This window comes from Ixodes scapularis, unplaced genomic scaffold, assembly GCF_016920785.2.
Source record: "Ixodes scapularis isolate PalLabHiFi unplaced genomic scaffold, ASM1692078v2 PGA_scaffold1__304_contigs__length_218370807, whole genome shotgun sequence".
In the NCBI taxonomy this organism is placed as follows: Eukaryota; Metazoa; Arthropoda; class Arachnida; order Ixodida; family Ixodidae; genus Ixodes; species Ixodes scapularis.
In genome coordinates, this window is record NW_024609846.1 from 20,180,344 (window position 1) to 20,198,234 (window position 17,891).

Below are 17,891 nucleotides of genomic sequence, written 5' to 3' on the forward strand. Positions count from 1 at the left end.
GCAGAGTCGCTAGGACCTTCAGGAGACGATGAATATTTTGGAATAGGGCCTCCGGACAGAGGGCGACCGCCTGCAGCATATACGTAACGGGCATTTAACGTTTCTCCCTCTTGCATTTGGCAGCCTATATGAGCAGCTCACATTGGAGTTCAGGAATTAAAACCAGGCTTAAATAGAGCTCCAAAAACTCTTCAGCGTTAAGACCTGCCCCGCTTTCCAAGATCGTTGCAGGCAGAAGCGACGAAGGTAATTGCAACGTACGCCGGTGCTTATTAAATCTCCCATCTGTATGATCAGGTTATTCACGAGAGGAAGGAACACGGAACGCTTAAAATGTTTTTCCGTGCTTCCAGCGGGAATGTTAGAGCGGTGACGTTGCTTACTTCTTACTCACGGCATCTAAAATTCAACTTCCGCTGTCTCGGCCATTTTAATAGCGGCTCGGAATATTGCCAAGTGTTTGTGCATGAACGCTTGATCTAATTTTTCATTTTTTTGTGTTACTGTTTAATTTTTATCACAGTATAGCTATTCTTTTGTTTTATGTGGCCGGTACGCGTTGGTAATGCAGTGGTACCTCACAAAGCGGAGGGAGCTGTGTTCTGTGAGGAAGCTTTTATAGTTGGTGGGCCGCAATTACGACGATAGTAGTACGGTGAGCCCCCACGCCCGTATTCCTGTAAATGAAGCCTGCTCCGTTTAAAAAAAAATGTCAATGCAGCTTTAACCGTTTTATCTCAACAGCGCCTCTCTAACCTTTGCATGAGCGTCCGTACACTCTTAATCTGGGGCCGTCAAACGTCACGGCCATAGCCGTGACGTTCAAAGTTTTCAGGACTTAGCCGCGAACTGATCCGGCCCCGTCAAAATAGCCGTGTGCAACGTCACGGCTCTAGTTGGCCCTTCCCCTCTTTGATGGTGCGACTTGCTATATAGGTGGCTCCGTAGGCGGCCCTGTAATTTTTGGCGGCCCGTTTGTGGAGGGCCGGCAAAAACGGGCCGGCTATGCGCATAATAGCGGGAAAAAAACACTCTACTCTCCGCTAGATGGAGGCAGTAGAGGCCGCCCAGTGTTCTCCGCGCGCACAGCCAGCGTGCAAGGACGATGAATTTCGAACGTACGAAATACGAATCTAATCGGAAGCATCTGCGGGTGACATTTGTTTTCTTATCATAGTGATGTAAGCCTATGTTAGAGAATGCGCCGAAGCCGCGGGACAGTGAGTTAGTTCTTCAGGATGCCGACGTCTAAAGATACCAAAGGAATTCTACGCGGGCGGTGTAACTATGAGGAAACATGTGAATGCGATGGGTTCACACGGCCCGCTGATCTGGCGGCACGACTAGCACGACCACCCCTACTGAGCCAACTTGGCTGGTGCCGTTACTGCGGGCACAGTCCTCTTCAGCATAACCGACTGGGTAATTATGTAGCTCACTGGCTAATAACGAATTAGAGCCCATTGCTGAAAGAGTTCCTAACTAGTAACTTGTGTTCTCGCCAACAGAGGACAAGTGGGACCCTGTCCTGGACGATACAGGTATCTATACACAATATATTTGTATTCTAAAGAGCACGTTTGGAACCGCCTCTTTTCATATTATTCAGATACCGGCTGGCGTAGCCGGTGGAAAGCGGAAAACAGGTTTACTTCGTTTCACCTTAGCATAGACTTACCATAACGGCTACAAGCGCGGACTCTTCGCGTATGACGCCGGCTCGGCTGTGCACAAGCACTCGTGGTGGGTGACAATTTTTAAAGTTATCGGGTCACAGTCGCAGCCCTTACGGTTTGCCTATGGTAAGGTGAGGCAAAGAAAGCTACCCGGCTTTGCCTCGACGGTAGCCACCAGCATTTTACAGCGACAAGGTGTAAATAGCTTATAGGGGTGTACATTTCTCTTGCCGAAGTGTCCGCCGATAGTGCGCCGATACGGCGCACTCATCAGCTTGCCCCGTCCGAGGTATATTCGCGACTCCAGCGACCTATAAGCGGCGCCACCACCGAACAAACATGACGGCTGAGTCCAGGTCGCGTCGGCTCGGCCGGGCCGCCTGAACAGGTGGCGCGTTCAATTTAACAGATTTTCTTTTGTTTAATGCCCAATTTTATAGCTATTTAAACTGAGACGGTTAAGTGTAGCCTGTGCACAAAAACTCGCAGAGCATAGTTTTGTTTTCCCGGTGTTTTTTGTTCTTTTCATGTCAAACTGTCGTTTCAAAGATTTCGTTCAAAACCGAAACTATATGGGCACTGGAGAGGCGGTAATATACTAAACAGTTTTGATCATCTAAGAAAAGCGGCAATAACCGCAGAATTCTTCCGCCGACAGTAATTTTCAGCCAACCCGTATGCCTCGACCATCCGACTAATCTGTCCGCGAAATCGAGCTTTTGTGCGTATCCGCGTTTAAGAAACAGCTCCAGTCGTCTGCTCGGTCAACAACACAGGCGGCACGAAAATTACGAAAATTAAGCAAGCGCTTCTTGAGCCAAGGATCATGTTAACCCGCCGGCACCCCACTAAGCAGCTGATACTCGTATTTCAATTCAGGTTTTGTAGCAATCGAGAATTCATTTTGACGAGCGGGTATGTATTATATTACGTACTATTGGGGGGGGGGGGGGGTCCCACTAAAGCGGTATTAGTATATTCTTCGGGTTGAAATATGAGCTTAATTGAGTAGCTATTAGGTGAACTGCTGAATAAAAGTATATTTGACAGACAGAGAGATACTACTTAAACTTAGCCAAATAGTTCTAACCGGCATCACGGAGACAAACTCAAGAGAGTCTTCACTGGAGTTCGCGCAGAACCTCTCCGGATTGAACTTTGCTTCGGATCCTGAACGGAGAAAAAAGTATTTTTTTGTGGCCGGTCAACCTGAGCAATGCAGACATATATTGCTGCTGGCTTCGACGGGGATATAATATAAATATTGGAGGAGTGAAAGATCAAAATGCCGTAACAGCTTCTAATGTTGTGAGACGCGTCCCCCACTTTTTGAAAAGAGAAAATTTACGTCATAAATCATTTGCAGCGAGCAGGTTTTCCTGAATCAAGTAATTGCGAAATCAGCCCAACTCCTTCAGAGTGGTCCAGAGGCTTTTTGGACAAAAAGCAGCCAAGATGAATAGCCAACGCACCGACCGGCGTGGGTGGCTCAAACTTGAAGCTAATCGAACACAACCAAACTCAAGAAAAGCAGCTATCGAACCTTCCCATTCACTTGACTGCAACATTGGTGTTCCCTCCAGTGAAATGCCTCGTCTGTCGTCCTCCCACTGTTCTACATCCTTACAAAGAAGCCCCTTATCAGTCACCAAGTAGTCGTCACTTTGAATGTGATTCGAGACAGACAAGAAATCAAAACGTTTTTACGCGATTCCTCCCCATCCAAGAAATCGAAAACACGCGACCGTGTGTTGTGGAGTAAGCGGGCTTTCAAACACGTGATGGAAGGAAACAATCTACTGAGGCTTCACCACACTAGTAAACACTCAGGCAAACTTGTGAAATTTTCGGACCTTCTTCAAATTCCATTGTTCGCCACCGCGCCGACAACACGTGTCCGCGAAAGCCACAAGAGACGCGGAGGGGCGCGGAGCGACCTGGACCGGCTGGTTCCCGGTTTTCCCGCTTGGTGGCGTTCGTTTTGCTGGAGTCGCGAATAGTCGCGCGTTTTGGCCGGCGTCGACGATCGCGTTGAGCAAAGGAGGACGGCCACACAAGGAACATTTATACTAAAATTGATGATGAATGAAACAACTAGAACACACTAAGTTTGCCCTTGTGCGTCCACCCTCGCTTGCTCACGCGGCCGTCGACGTCGGCCGAAACGTTCTTATTGTGTGAATGAGTTTATAAGCTTTCATTAGGGTAACTGAATTTAAGAAATGCATTGTATTAAACAATATTTTTGAAAATAAAATGTCAAACTATTTGTTTTACAATATATGACGCAGTTTAGCAAGGTCTTTACCCTGACTTGACCATACTTTTAAATTTACTAATTACAGAAAGTTAATTGTTCAAAATTTTTGACACCATAATTATTTGAACATCAAACTTTATAAATTTTCATATTAAACAAAATTAGCTTTTTATGTGCAACGTGTAGTTTTTGAGCAACGATTTAGCCAGCGTTTCATGACGCAGCCTGTATGATTCAGCGATGGACCTGTAGATCCTGGCAAGTGGAAAACCTCAGCTCCCCTGCCTGCTGCTGGCGTCAAAATTTACTGTTTTGTTCCCACTCTTCAAACTGCCATCGAAGCTATAGGGTCTATTCATATGACGTCAGACTGCTTTTTAATGTCGACTAACTACAAACAAGCATAGCCGCCGAAAGCAAAGCGGTTATCTTATTGCCAAATTTCTTTTGCTTTTCTTTCCGTAGAGCATATGAATAAACATTATGTTAGCGGCCATGTTTGTGGCCGATGACTCAGCATCTGAATAGAGTCTTACATCCAGCAAGCTACTTTCTAAAAAAAAAGCTGTTTGATAAATTTTAGAACGTAATTAATATACCAAGACATGTTCTCTCTCCCTTATTCTCTTATAATAAAGTTTTGAAAATTCTTAATCGCAGCAGCATCGTGCCTTGACGGCAGAGGCAAGTGGCCTTCGGACGCGCCGCGGAGACCCGTCTTGTGGCACGAGGCTCCAGCTGACTGCAACACACTTGGCTCGGAGAGCGCACCTTCAACTGCGGAGGGTCCTAGTTCGCCAAGTGTGTCAAGTGAGAGCAACGACCATGCTTCCACCAATGTTTCAGCGAGTGACACAAGTTTTCATTTACGTTTCTATTTTATTGTTTGAGTTTGGTATTTATTACAACAAAGCACCACCTGTATCTTCACCTGTATCCACCTGTAGCTGTGCATCTAATTTAAATAAATAAATGGATTTTTTACCTGCGAACCCACTGTTCTTTTAAATGTTTAGAAACCATCGGCCTTGCCCTTGAGACAATTCATGTGTTTTTACTTTCCCCTAGAGCACTCGGAAAGTCAGTCTCTAAAGTATACAAGTTGAGCTTGGCAATGCTTTTCCAATATATTTTGCGACTAAAAAATAAAGTTGCGACCTGGCTACGTGCATGACGTCTCACAAGAAGACGTCAGGCTCAGTGGTACGTCACAGCTTTATTTTTATGGTGAATATTTGCTGTACTTCTCAATTCCCTGGCTTTCTTCGTGGATCACAGTCCTGGACCCTCCGAGATACTCTGCGGGGGAGTAGACGACGGGACATTTTTATAGCCAGCAGAAAACGGGCCACCTAGAAGACGGGCCAGCTAGAAGACGGGCCAGCTAGAAGACGGGCCAGCTAGAAGACGGGCCAGCTAGAAGACGGGCCAGCTAGAAGACGGGCCAGCTAGAAAGACGGGCCAGCTAGAAGACGGGCCAGCTAGAAGACGGGCCAGCTAGAAGACGGGCCAGCTAGAAGACGGGCCAGCTAGAAGACGGGCCAGCTAGAAAGACGGGCCAGCTAGAAAGACGGGCCAGCTAGAAAGACGGGCCAGCTAGAAGACGGGCCAGCTAGAAGACGGGCCAGCTAGAAGACGGGCCAGCTAGAAGACGGGCCAGCTAGAAGACGGGCCAGCTAGAAGACGGGCCAGCTAGAAGACGGGCCAGCTAGAAGACGGGCCAGCTAGAAGACGGGCCAGCTAGAAGACGGGCCAGCTAGAAGACGGGCCAGCTAGAAGACGGGCCAGCTAGAAAGACGGGCCACCTAGAAGACGGGCCAGCTAGAAGACGGGCCAGCTAGAAGACGGGCCAGCTAGAAGACGGGCCAGCTAGAAGACGGGCCAGCTAGAAGACGGGCCAGCTAGAAGACGGGCCAGCTAGAAGACGGGCCAGCTAGAAGACGGGCCAGCTAGAAGACGGGCCAGCTAGAAGACGGGCCAGCTAGAAGACGGGCCAGCTAGAAGACGGGCCAGCTAGAAGACGGGCCAGCTAGAAGACGGGCCAGCTAGAAGAGGGGCCAGCTAGAAGACGGGCCAGCTAGAAAACGGGCCAGCTAGAAAACGGGCCAGCTAAAAAACGGGCCAGCTAAAAAACGGGCCAGCTAAAAAACGGGCCAGCTGGAAAACGGGCCACCTAGAAGACGGGCCAGCTAGAAGACGGGCAGCTAGAAAACGGGCCAGCTAAAAAACGGGCCGGCAAGATCCAACTTGTCACGGTAAATTTTGGGGCCACCTAAAAAGGGACGGCAAACGGGCTGGCAATCTTAGGTGGCCCCAAAATTTGCCGTGACAAGTTGGATCTCATTTGTCACGGCTATAGGTGGCTCCCTAGGTGGCCCCAGATTAAGGGTGTACCGCCGAGTTCACACTGTTTCGGAGTAGTAATGTTAAAGAACCCCCCCCCCCCCCCCCCCCCCCGAAATACAATCCTGGCTACCCCACTGGCTCCGTCATTTATTTCAGCGACGCTACGATGGTACTTTGATTATCACAAGTATCATAGACATCATGGTGTAATACGCCCAAAACAACAGAGACAAAAAACGAAGGGAGAACTAGATAGGACGCGGCGTAACTTTCAACTGAATTGTGTATTTGGATGATAGAATTAAAAAAATATATAAAATATAAAAGCAGGCACACTTGGCAGAACACCAAAGCTATGGTCTAAAAACACACCACCCTCAGATGTCAGCGTCATTGGTTCTTCAAATAGTAGAATTCGTTATCAGTCAAGTACAAAAAGGGAGCGCTTATACAAGTATTGTCGTGGTGGGACCTAATCAGGAAGGCTTCGTGAATTTCTCTTGCCGTTTTTGTTTTCTAATGGCCCATGACACAGGTGTCACCAAAGATGGGGCTGCACTTTTCAGAGTTGGGCCCGCAATCACAACGGTCACAGTGGACTGCTAAGTGGCCAGACGGGGACTGCCTGATCGCCAACGCATGCTCCCTGACCCTATCATTAATCCACCTCCCCGTCTCGCCAACGTACACCTTACCAGATGACAAGGAGATTTTGTACGTGACACTGGTGGCGCACTCGCGGAACTTAGTGACATGTAGTTTTTTGTACGACTCTTGTGACACATCGGATTCCTCTCCTAATCTGCTTATCCTTTTACACAGTGAAGATAGTTTATTCGGTGCTGAAAAAACGACTGGTATGTCAAAGCGATGGGCCACCTTCTTGAGATTGTGGGACATCTTGTGAATGTAAGGCAAGACAACAGGCCTACCTACCCTCTTGGAACCGTTTCGCACACTGCGCTGTTGTCTTTTTTCATCTTTTTTTCTAAGGTTTCTGAAACATCTCGAAGAACATGACGGGGGTACCCTGCCTCTTCAAGTCTGCGGATTTGAGAATGAAAACTGTTTTTCATCCGGTGGGGGCACGATTTCTTTCGCACATGCCGGTTTCTATGGTTAGAAACAACCACCCAAGCTAATCAAAGTCGAGGGTCATCGAGGAGCACACTCAATACTAGAAATCGACAAAAATATGATACACATTTTTTGTGCCTTCTAAAAAACTGCAAATACGTTGATCGAAAAAAAGAAAAAGTAGCACAGACACGTAATTTCTGGTATCTTTCTCCTCTCTTTTCTTCCTCCCCAGTCCAGTTTCGGTTTCAGTGTCGAGCAGTTGCGTTTTTTGGCTTCATGAAAAATATATGTGACGCTGTAGCAAAATGCTGATTGGGTAGTCGTCTTGCACCATAATAGATCGCCTGGCAAAACATAAACATTTGTTCCGGGATGTCAATGTCCCTTGAAGGTGTTCTCTTTAATTTTCATCTGCGATGGTGCTTTCCATGCTTTCGCATTTCACCATCATAAAAAAATGATGCCAATAACTAATCGTCTTTTTGAAAGCAAAAAGGGAAGTGGCAGATGCTGTTCATCAACATGGCTAGACGCAGCTTACCAGAAGTCAAAAGGCGTTTCGTGGAACCGCCTTTTACTATTTCAGATAAAGTAAAAGTTTACGGGCATTATACGTATATGTACAAATGCTTTAACAGAAAAACTAGCACACAAGCAAAAGCTGTGTTCTATTTCTATTTTTTTAAGTGGCAGGGACCAGTTTCTAGGAATATTGGCCTTGTTGTATAAGGAATGTTAGAACATTATTTTATGCTTCCGCTTCTTTTTAGATTATGACAGTGCTGAATTACTTCCATTTTTGTTTTTTGATGCGCAGATCTGCTCATGGAGGCCTACAGTCCTCAAGAAGAGGACGAATGGCAGTCTGGGGTTTGAAGCATCGACAGCGTGGAGGACACCCGTCTAATGTTCTATTCCCTCACACTTGCTCTTTTTCTGTAATTCCTAACTCCCCTATACTTCGTTTCACCATAACTTGTTGAACTGTGGAGGCTGCGGCTTCTGCGACCCAATAAGTGCGTCATAAGGCACGTGAAGACCCTCCATGTTTGAGCCCACAGAGGCCTCGTTACCGTCACAGCAACAGCGCCGTCCATGACAAAAAGTAGTTCTAGGCTTCTTTTCCTTTGAATGGCAATTGAACTCACACGATGCCATCTCTATCGGCAATATACAGTCAAATCTCGTTAATTCAAACTCGCAGGTAATTCAAATGAGCATGCAGGTCTCATCCTATGCGTCTCTATGGGAGGAAACTGGGAGGAAACGCCCAAAGTTAGTTTCACAGCAGACGACCCTTGGCCAGCAGACGACAACCAGATTCTCCGGGCCTCCTATTTGGCGCAGCGACACACGCTCCAGTAACATGATGTCACGTGCCTCGCTCCGATGCTCTTATTGGTTCGGAGGGGCCGTGACGTCCACAGTTTGCGAATTTATCGTGAAACGGAGTATAGATGCATAGCATGGGGAGGTTGGTGGTCAGAGTATCATCTAACCATTGCTATGGCAATCTTAGTTCAGAGATCTGCAGTCAGTTCCAGTTCACTGGTCACAACGACTGCGTCCGTTGTGACCACAGCGATTGGAATGACAGCTGTGCGCTGCATGTACACTCCTGCAACCGCTGGAAGAAATGCAGCAATTTTGGCACACATGGCAATTGTCAGCACCTCAACCGCTTCTCCGTTGCTGGCAGACAGGTTTGAATAGCCTCAAGCTTTATTTATTTTCATTTTTACAGGATAGAGCTCGCAGCGTAAATTTTAGCAGCAATATATCAACATATATATAAAAGTCTCATTTTGAGATCACGTAGACAAAGCAAGCAGTGCAAATGCTAGCACTAATCGATTTACTCCGAGATGGAAACATATGAAAATTTCCCCCTTTCAGGCAGTAGTTTCAGTTGTCCGACCTTCAGCGTGAGCTTCCTACCTCCGATTATGCTTCGTAGTCTCTTGAACCTCTGACGTGCACGCACGGACGAAGCATGGGTAAAGTCAGTGGCCGCATGCTGGAGGCAGGGGCATTTGAAAGAGACACCCATCCATTCACACCTTGCCAGTGACTCACTCTAAAAAAAGCCCGTGAGTCTGCTTTCCCACACAACACTCGGAGAGCCAATCACCGCAACTTACGGAGGCAGCTCAGTGAATGACAATGCCGAAGCATATGTTTAGACGAAAAAACGCAGTCTGAGTTGTGACATTAAGCAATGCAAGTGTGACGTTTTGCATTGCTTAATGTCACAACTCAGACTGCGTTTTTTCGGTCTAAACATATGTTTCGGAATTGTCATTCGCTGAGCTGCCTCTGTAAATTGCGGTGATTGGCTCTCCGAGTGTTGTGCGTGAAAGTAGATGCACAAGCATTTTTTAGAGTACTCCGTTCACCCCTAAGCTGAGACTGCATGCAGTGGAAGCTATGTCTTCGTTGGACCTGTCACACGTGTCTTTCGCCATGTGATCACGCTCCCGCCCACACCCACGTGCAGAGCGGGATGAGGTGACGAAAGGGAGGTGGCTGATTGGTCCGGCGGGCAAGTAGCTCCCTTCACAGTCTCAGCTGAGGGCTGAACGGAGTATGGGACATGCTATTTTACCATTGTAACACAACCCTGGTCCCACGAATAAGGAGAGTACTTCACGTGAAAAAGGATAACCTTTCACTATTTCCATGTTTGCTGGTACCATGTCCGTCACTGGATTGGAGGAATCACAACCAGAACACAGGGCGCACGGTTGTGCTTTCCGTAACACCCAATAGGTTTGTTGTTTCGGTCGTTCCAGATGCAGCCACTCACATGGGAGGCAAAGATATATGCCATTTTATTAGGATGTACATGTTTCGAACATCAAAGGCATCACTTTTGCCTCCGACAATCAAATTTTGTGAGAACTTCTTTGTCCGTCGTATGAACAATGCGCAAAACTTCCTTTCTTCTTGGGGTGGAAATAAGTATAGTGCTGTGCGGACCAAGTGTCCTCGCTTCTACTTACACCACCCCATTTGACTAGATTGCTGTGTGTGCTGGTGTTGCAACTGCTTTCTCCGGTATTGATAATGTTGAAGAAACTAGCCGCAACTTTGCCTTGCAGAATTCTTTTCCTAGGACTCCATGCTGGAGGACTTCGAACCCTCGGAGACCTGCGAGGTGCTGCTGCAGCTGGAGCAAAACCGCGAGCTGCCACCCCTGTGCAGCTGGTGCCAGCTCGGTCACCAGCTTCACAGCATGCTCCAGTGCAGCAGCACGCATCGCCTGCCCAGGCAGCTGATCAGCCGCCGGCCAAGAAGCGGGCAAGGAAGGTGGGGCGGGCAAACTCCCAGGAGGAAGAGGGGTCTCTTCGTCGCATAGTCGAGGAGTCGACGAGACAAATGGCGAGTCGGGCCGAAAACCCATACAGTAACGATCCTTTTAGGATTTATGGGATTCACGTTGGAAATGAGATAAGAAACCTGCCAGCCTGCCTCTGGAATGAAGCAAAGATTAAAGTTAACTCGCTTTTATACGAACTGCACTGCAAAGCTGAGAGAGTGAGTAGTTCTCAATCTTCAACTTCCGAATGGGAATTGTCCATCACTACTTTGTGATGTTCTTTAGGCCCTAGGCAACCAGTGGCACTTCACGGAATAAATTTCTCATCTACACCTGGGACGCCAGATGACCGGCTATACTCAGTTTCCCCTTATGGTGTACTGCAGCAAATGCTATGAGCCATGGGAGGCAATCCAATGTTGTGCGTGACCTTTGGGAAAGGTGCAGCGATGTGTGGGCTGTGTAGCCAGGTGAAGCATTCACAGCACTGGATTGGCTGCAATGGCTCGTAGCATCCACTGCAGTCAGTCATAAGTAGGGTGTGCATTTTCCGGTTTTAACCGACAAACACCGATAAACATCCGTCGGTGACGAAAATATAAAATCAGTTAAAACCGAAAAACACCGGTGGTTGGATATTTTCGCCCTGGTTAAAACCGAAAAACACCGGTGGTTGGATATTTTCTCCCTGGTTAAAACCGAAAAACACCGATCGTTGCTAGTTTCCGACCTAGCGAAACCCTTTCCCCGTAGAGGTTCGTCAAACGTGTTATCTCGTGGATCCTGCATTCTTCCAGTGTTTATACATGGCTTACAGGTGGCGTCAGTCCGCCCTCCTTTCTGGGGGTCAAAAGCGTCTAGTGAACGCAGTGGAAGCTAAGCTCTCATACGCCTTTCCCCTATTGTGTCTCCCATGACCCCCTTTTGTGGAACAATTAACACAGTGGAGGGTAGGCTCTCACGTGCCTTTTCCTCATTGTGTCTGGCCAAGTGATGTCGGTGCAAGCCATGTATTCAGAGGTTGCTGTGGTTCCTGGAAGACACTGCCAACGTCCGTGTCGTACAAGAGCGTGCGTTTTCATAATTGCGGGTTGCGAACCGCAAGGAGCGTGCTGCCATGACGGCAGCACGTTCCTTGCGTGTAGATGCAAACATGGAAGTATGCTTGCGTCTACTATAATAACCAAGTGTTAGAAATAGTTGCTTCCTAAAGAAGAAGTGTATGAACTATGTGAATGAAATTGGAACACTTTGTCTGCGGTCAATCGCTTTTTTTTCACCGATATTCACCGATTTTGGCCTCGTCGTGAGACGTCCCACCGAAATACACCGGTGTTTTGAAAATAAATAAACACCGGAAAACATCCGCCGATTTTTCTCACAAATAAACACCGGAAAGTACACACCCTAGTCATAAGGTGAAATAGAGTACAAGCTCTGGCACAGCACAATTACTTCAAACAGAGGTAGGCTGGCAAGTATGCTATTTTTCGAGAACAGTCCCCATTTGTATCGCTACCCAAGAAAATCACCTACTTCCCGAACTCGTCACACTTTGTTACCTTTCTAAATAACTTTTCATTTCTTTGTTTTTGATACTGTTCCTCGAGGCCACTTGGCGACTGGAAGTTGTGTTTTTAGGAGGAGGAGGAGGAGGAGGAGGAGGAGGAGGGAGGGAGGGAGGGAGGGAGGGAGGAAGGAAGAAAGAAAGAAAGGAAGGAGGAAGGTTGGGGGTTATTTTGCTTTTTTTCATACCTATCTTCGGCAGCCTTTTTATATTGCTTGTGATATTTCTATGAGCAATGTACTTCCTGCATACACTGCAGGGTTTAATTTTCTTTTTTCCTCATACTTCCTTTCGGTATCCTTTTTATATTCCTTAGATTTTTGTAAACAATGTTTGTTGCACACACACTTGAGTTGGCTGTGTTACATGAAAATGTTAAATGATCATGATGAATAAACATCCAGTCCAGTACTCGCCTCTGCATTCATTCATTCATTATTGATTTCGATTTTCACCGGCATTACCGGGTAGGGAGGCAGGGGCAAAAGACATCGCTGCATGACAGGGACCCCCACCCCCTGTAAAGTTCAGAGCACATTTCCCATGCTAAACAAATACGCCAGCAACATGTTACATGACTAAAATGCCGAGCAACACAAGAACAGCAATACAGTTAAAATAAAATTGCAATAAATTGGAAGCGGCAACAACAATAACACTTGTCACAGCCCTCAGTTGCTCTAAAAAAGTTTGTTTAAATGGCAAGAGACAAAAAAGTATGGACAATTAAGGAAGAATATATTTCATTCAAAACCAAAACGGTCATGAGGAGAAAAAAAAAAAAAAACATGGTCTCAAGCAGAGTAGCAGATGCATTCCAGACCCGCAGGGGAGAATGGTGACATGGTGAAGGAAGGTTAAGTATATACACACCGCAGAGTCGTGAAGATAGTATATTTTTTCTGTGCTGTTTACCTGTTAGTGGAACATTTACTCATTTCGTTTCCACTTCCTTCCACCCGACAAGGCTTGGGTAGAAAGGCACGTTGGATCACTTAAATATCTTCATTTCTTTGTAGTCAACAATGACCAGACCAGTTTAATTAAAGGGCAACTCCGCTCAATTTCAAATATTTCGGATTAGTGAGTGATTTCGCATTAAGTGTCGTAGGGAAAGACTACGTTATTTGTGTCCCGAAAAATGGAATATATAGCACAAGCAGGAAACTAAAACGAAAATTCTGCTCCGTCTGGCAACATTGGCCTCTGGCCGCCAAGAACATGGCTATAACGTGGTACGAGATGTCACATGATCCTCTACACAACAACAGGCGGGATTGGGGCGGGCGTGTGCCAGGTGCAAGTGTAGTCTGCACCGCACTCTTCACCACGTCTTGGTGTCTACGACATTCGACGACGTCTGCACAACTGCGGCATAAGTCTGCGCACATAATGTCCGAAGTGTGGACGAAACCCCGAGAGACAATAATCAGAAACGGTGAGACGACGACGGTAATAATGACAGGGTGACCGTACGGCTTCCAAGAAGCGCGCTGCGCAGGCACGTTTCTCCAATCATATGGACTCCGCTGAGCGCCGAGAGGAAACGTTGCTCACGTCACCTGTTACATTTGCACAGAGAAGTAAAAACAAGCAAAAGGGGGAAAATGTGATGACATTTAGCTCAATGTTGGTTATGTCCACGCAGTAGCCTTCCTTGACTGCTCTGTTGGTTGCACCTCAATTCGCTCGCTCAAATCGGCCGATTTCGGCAACTTGGCGAGTTGCAAGGTTTGCCAGGCCATTTAGGAAACATCAAGACGCAACTATGTCGTAATATTCGACGTGCAGTCTTCCTGGGTGATGCTGATGAGGGCTGCATTGTTTAAAAAAAAAAAAGAAAAAAAGATGAAGCGGAATTGCCTATTCAGATTGTAAAGAACACAATAAAGAAAACAATTCAGAAGCTTACATACGCTTGCATAAAAATAACTCAGCTTTCAGGAGCAGAACCTTTGAACACTACATTGTACTGCCATGGTACCTCGCCCTGCGAGGAACAGAAGTATCTCATGAACTTGTCCCTCACTGCTTTGTTAGTGTCGGAGGCGTTGTTTGAGCTGACACGGCCTACATCCGACAGCGCAACACTGCCAGCCGCATCACTCCTCCACTGACCGCCGGTTACAGCGCCAGATGCAGCTTCCTGGTCTGCGTAACCGACGGGGCAGTAGCGACGCTCCCCCTCCTCGCTCTCCTCACACACCCTCAGGTAGTTATGCAGGTTGACGCACGACCAGACAATGGCCTCCAGAGTCTCCTCAGACGCCTGCAGTGGATTGTTTGTCTGAAAATGCGCCAACGTGCCACCAGGATGCCGAAAGTGTTCTCAATTATCCTCCTGGCTCTGGATAGCCTGTAGTTGAACACTTTCTGCATTAGCTCCAAGTCCTTCCTGGGATAAGGGCGCATGAGGTTAGTCAGCATGGGGAACGCCTCATCTGCCACAAAGACAAAAGGCGGCTTGGCTGATGTATGGGGTAGCCGCCCAGCTGGCGGGAGACCAAGTCCTCCCGACAGCAGAGACTGTCCCATTTCGGAGTCTCGAAAGATGCCCCCTTCACTAAACCGCCCTGGCTGCCCAACGTCCACCAGCGTGAACTTGTAGCTGGCGTCGCAGCTTGCGAGGAGGACAATGCTGTGGAACCCCTTGTAGTTGAATGTGTCGGAGCCTTTACCAGGTGGAGCTTGGACGGCCACGTGCTTGCCATCCAGGCTCCGACACAGTTCGGGAAGTTCCACAGCCTGCCGAACTGCGCTGCGAGCCGCTTCCACTGGGCAGTGTAGGGGGCCTGCAAAGTCAGTCAAAAAATGCTCTTGGGTAATTTTATTTAAATGCCACCATAGCACACAACGCTCATTATAGCCAGAATTCAGTAACAACTGAATTGTTTCACACGAGCAAAGAAGAAAGGGTGTAGCATCTGATGATTAGGAAGGATAGGCTTAGAAGAAACCTGAATTTAGTGGGTACATTGATTTACCAGCCAGATAATTTAAACGTTCAGAGCTTCCTCGATCATCCGCTCCGGTGTGTACCGGGGCGCTGAGGTGCGCCTTGTCTTCGATCAAGTGCACCGTTGCGCACCGGACATACTCGATCAACGGAGCGCACCCTCCCGATGCGGCTTTTTGTTGCCCCAAAGCGCACCAAAAAAATCAACAGCGCACCGGGGTGCAGCCCCATCAGGCTTTGCAGCCAGGACCGGGAAACAAGGAGATGGCGGGAAGAGCAGATGGAGATTTTGTGAAAGCAAACACACCTAACAGCGGTACTCTATGAATTTCCCAACCCTTCTGACAGTAAAGACGAGCTTCTTACCATCTCTGCGATCACCGGTGATTGCTGCAGTGGCAAGGAGCACCCGAAAGTTACGAACTTCGTGGAAAGCTTTGTGAAGCATTACAATAACACCGAGGTATGGCTTTTGTCTGGTGGTACTCTTGCCAACAATAATGGGCAAAATATACCTGTGGAATTGTTACTTGTTTCATGACGCTATAGACAATCACGTCGACAATGCCCATTTGTGTAAAAATGCTAAAGACACGAGTAAAAAGCCAGGAGGAATGGACAGCAGATAGGCACTGCCTGCAGACGTACACAAGAAAAACAAACAAAACGCGAAGTGACGCGTAGTGGTGCTCGCCGCGGTGTACCGGTACGGCGCAGTTTGTCCTCAATGTTGCACCGACTATGCGCTGCACGACCGAGCGCTGTGGACTGTCTCGGTTTCAGGGCAATTCCGGTATGTGCTGATCGAAGATGGTATTAGAGATCTGTATTCGATGTGAAAAGTGCGTGTCATGACGTCACATAAGCATTAACATTTTCTTGAAGATGTCTACTCACAGGGTGGTAGAGTGGGTCGAGCACCTTGTGGAGGGCCAGGCACGTGTTCCTGGTTATCCCGGAGGTCGTCGACCGGCCGATCCTGTAACTGGTCGCGCATATTGCCTGAGAGGCTCCGTGAGCCAGGTACCTAAAATAGTGAAATGAGGGAAACAAATTCAGAGACAGTAAAACATGATCATCTCAACTTTTAGAGCCGACTGGTGAAATGAAAACAAACTTAAAACTGAGTACGCATTAAATGGTGAGTTACCCAGCTGTTTGAAAAAGAGCCGAAAAGAGTGAAGTTATTCAACTCACCTGATTGTCAGGGACAGCCTCTCCGCTGGTGTGATCGGCGTTCTCCAGAACGTGGCTTGCTTCAGCAGCAGTGGCCCAACAAGGGACAGCAGGTGTTCAAACCTGCAGAGGAAACCGTTTACAGGCCGTCTCCAGTCCTAGCTGCTTCGGTTCGGGCTATAAAGTGAACCTTTAAAAATGCGCGCACCATGGAAACGACGCTCTTTGCCTCGTTTTTTTTTTTTTTGTTTTGTTTTTTATGTGATTTCTGCGCGTTATTTTACGAGGACTCGGCAGTTCCAATGGCAGCGGGCGAGCGAGGTAATCAGACTAGTCCGTGCCCTAAACAAGCGCCTCCTACACGTTGGCGGGACTTCAAGCTATTTGATATGCATTTAGCATTGGAAAGAGTGAGGTACAGTACACACCTTTGCCGCGTCATCCTGAAGTACATGAAGAAGTCTCGTCCGTCGTCCAGCCGCATATCGCGGACAAGGTGGTGGTGCTCGCCGAGGTTCTCGCGCGAACGAAGGATGAACCGAACCCATTCTCGGCGGGGGCGTCTTTGGCGGCTCAAAAGCAACATCGCAGCGGATGACCGCGCGACTAGTGCCCAGTCAGTGCAGCTGCCTGCACGGGCAACATAAGCCCTCACGCAGCTATTGTAGGCGTACAGCAACTCGCCGTGACTGCACGCCGTAGCCGAAACCTCCGGCTACTCCGGTGAGGACCTCGCGTCGGGAACGAAACCGTCCGCCATGTTTGTAAGCGTAGTTGGGTTGCCTACTATTGGCTAGGAGCAAGAGCTGAAGCTCGTTTCTTATTGGCTGTTGATTCGTCTGGTTGTATGCGGTTGCAAGTGTGTGTACATGTCGCGCACAGTTGTCGTTGAAGTCGCAGCGGTTGCATTCGTTCGTAAGCATAGTGGTCGCTCCGAACGCAACTGTGTGAACGGGCCTTAAGCCCCTATGTCGTCTGCTTTCTTGTGTGTCCACGAAGATGGCTCGTGGATAACACCGTCACCATACCCGCCATCTCGTAGTGCACTGGGCCACCAAGGATATCGGCGCGTCGGGGGCAGCCCAAGGAACCATGAACAGCGGCCACCCCTACAGGCAGCTGGCTCGAATCAAGGAGGACCACGTGGAGAGCAGCCGCCTGCTGGGGAGATGATCCAGAGTAACAAGGTGGCTGCCAGCCGAGCCCCGAGCCAGAACAAGGAGCTCAAGCGACAGCTGGACGAGATGCAGGACGTCTTTGACAAGCTGGAGCTGACCGAGCATCAGCAGAAAGAGCAGCATGTGACCAAGGAGCTGGGGAGAGGGCGGACGCCGAACGCATCACGCGCGTCAACCAACGCGGCGAGCGCGACCTCCATCGGGCCATCACGCTCGTCCAGCGGCGCCGACAGGACCTGCAATGCCAGTCCGCCTAGCAGCGCCATCCACCCCCTGACGCCCAGAACAACGTTTCCGTCATCGACTTGCTGGACGAAGTTTGAGGGGGGGGGG

General features: G+C 48.3%; 1 pseudogene; it reads right to left on the reverse strand.

The window, feature by feature from the left end:
• Positions 1-14,181: 14,181 nt before the first annotated feature.
• Positions 14,182-16,864, reverse strand: LOC120836674 (annotated as a pseudogene).
• Between the last annotated feature and the right edge of the window lie 1,027 nt (positions 16,865-17,891).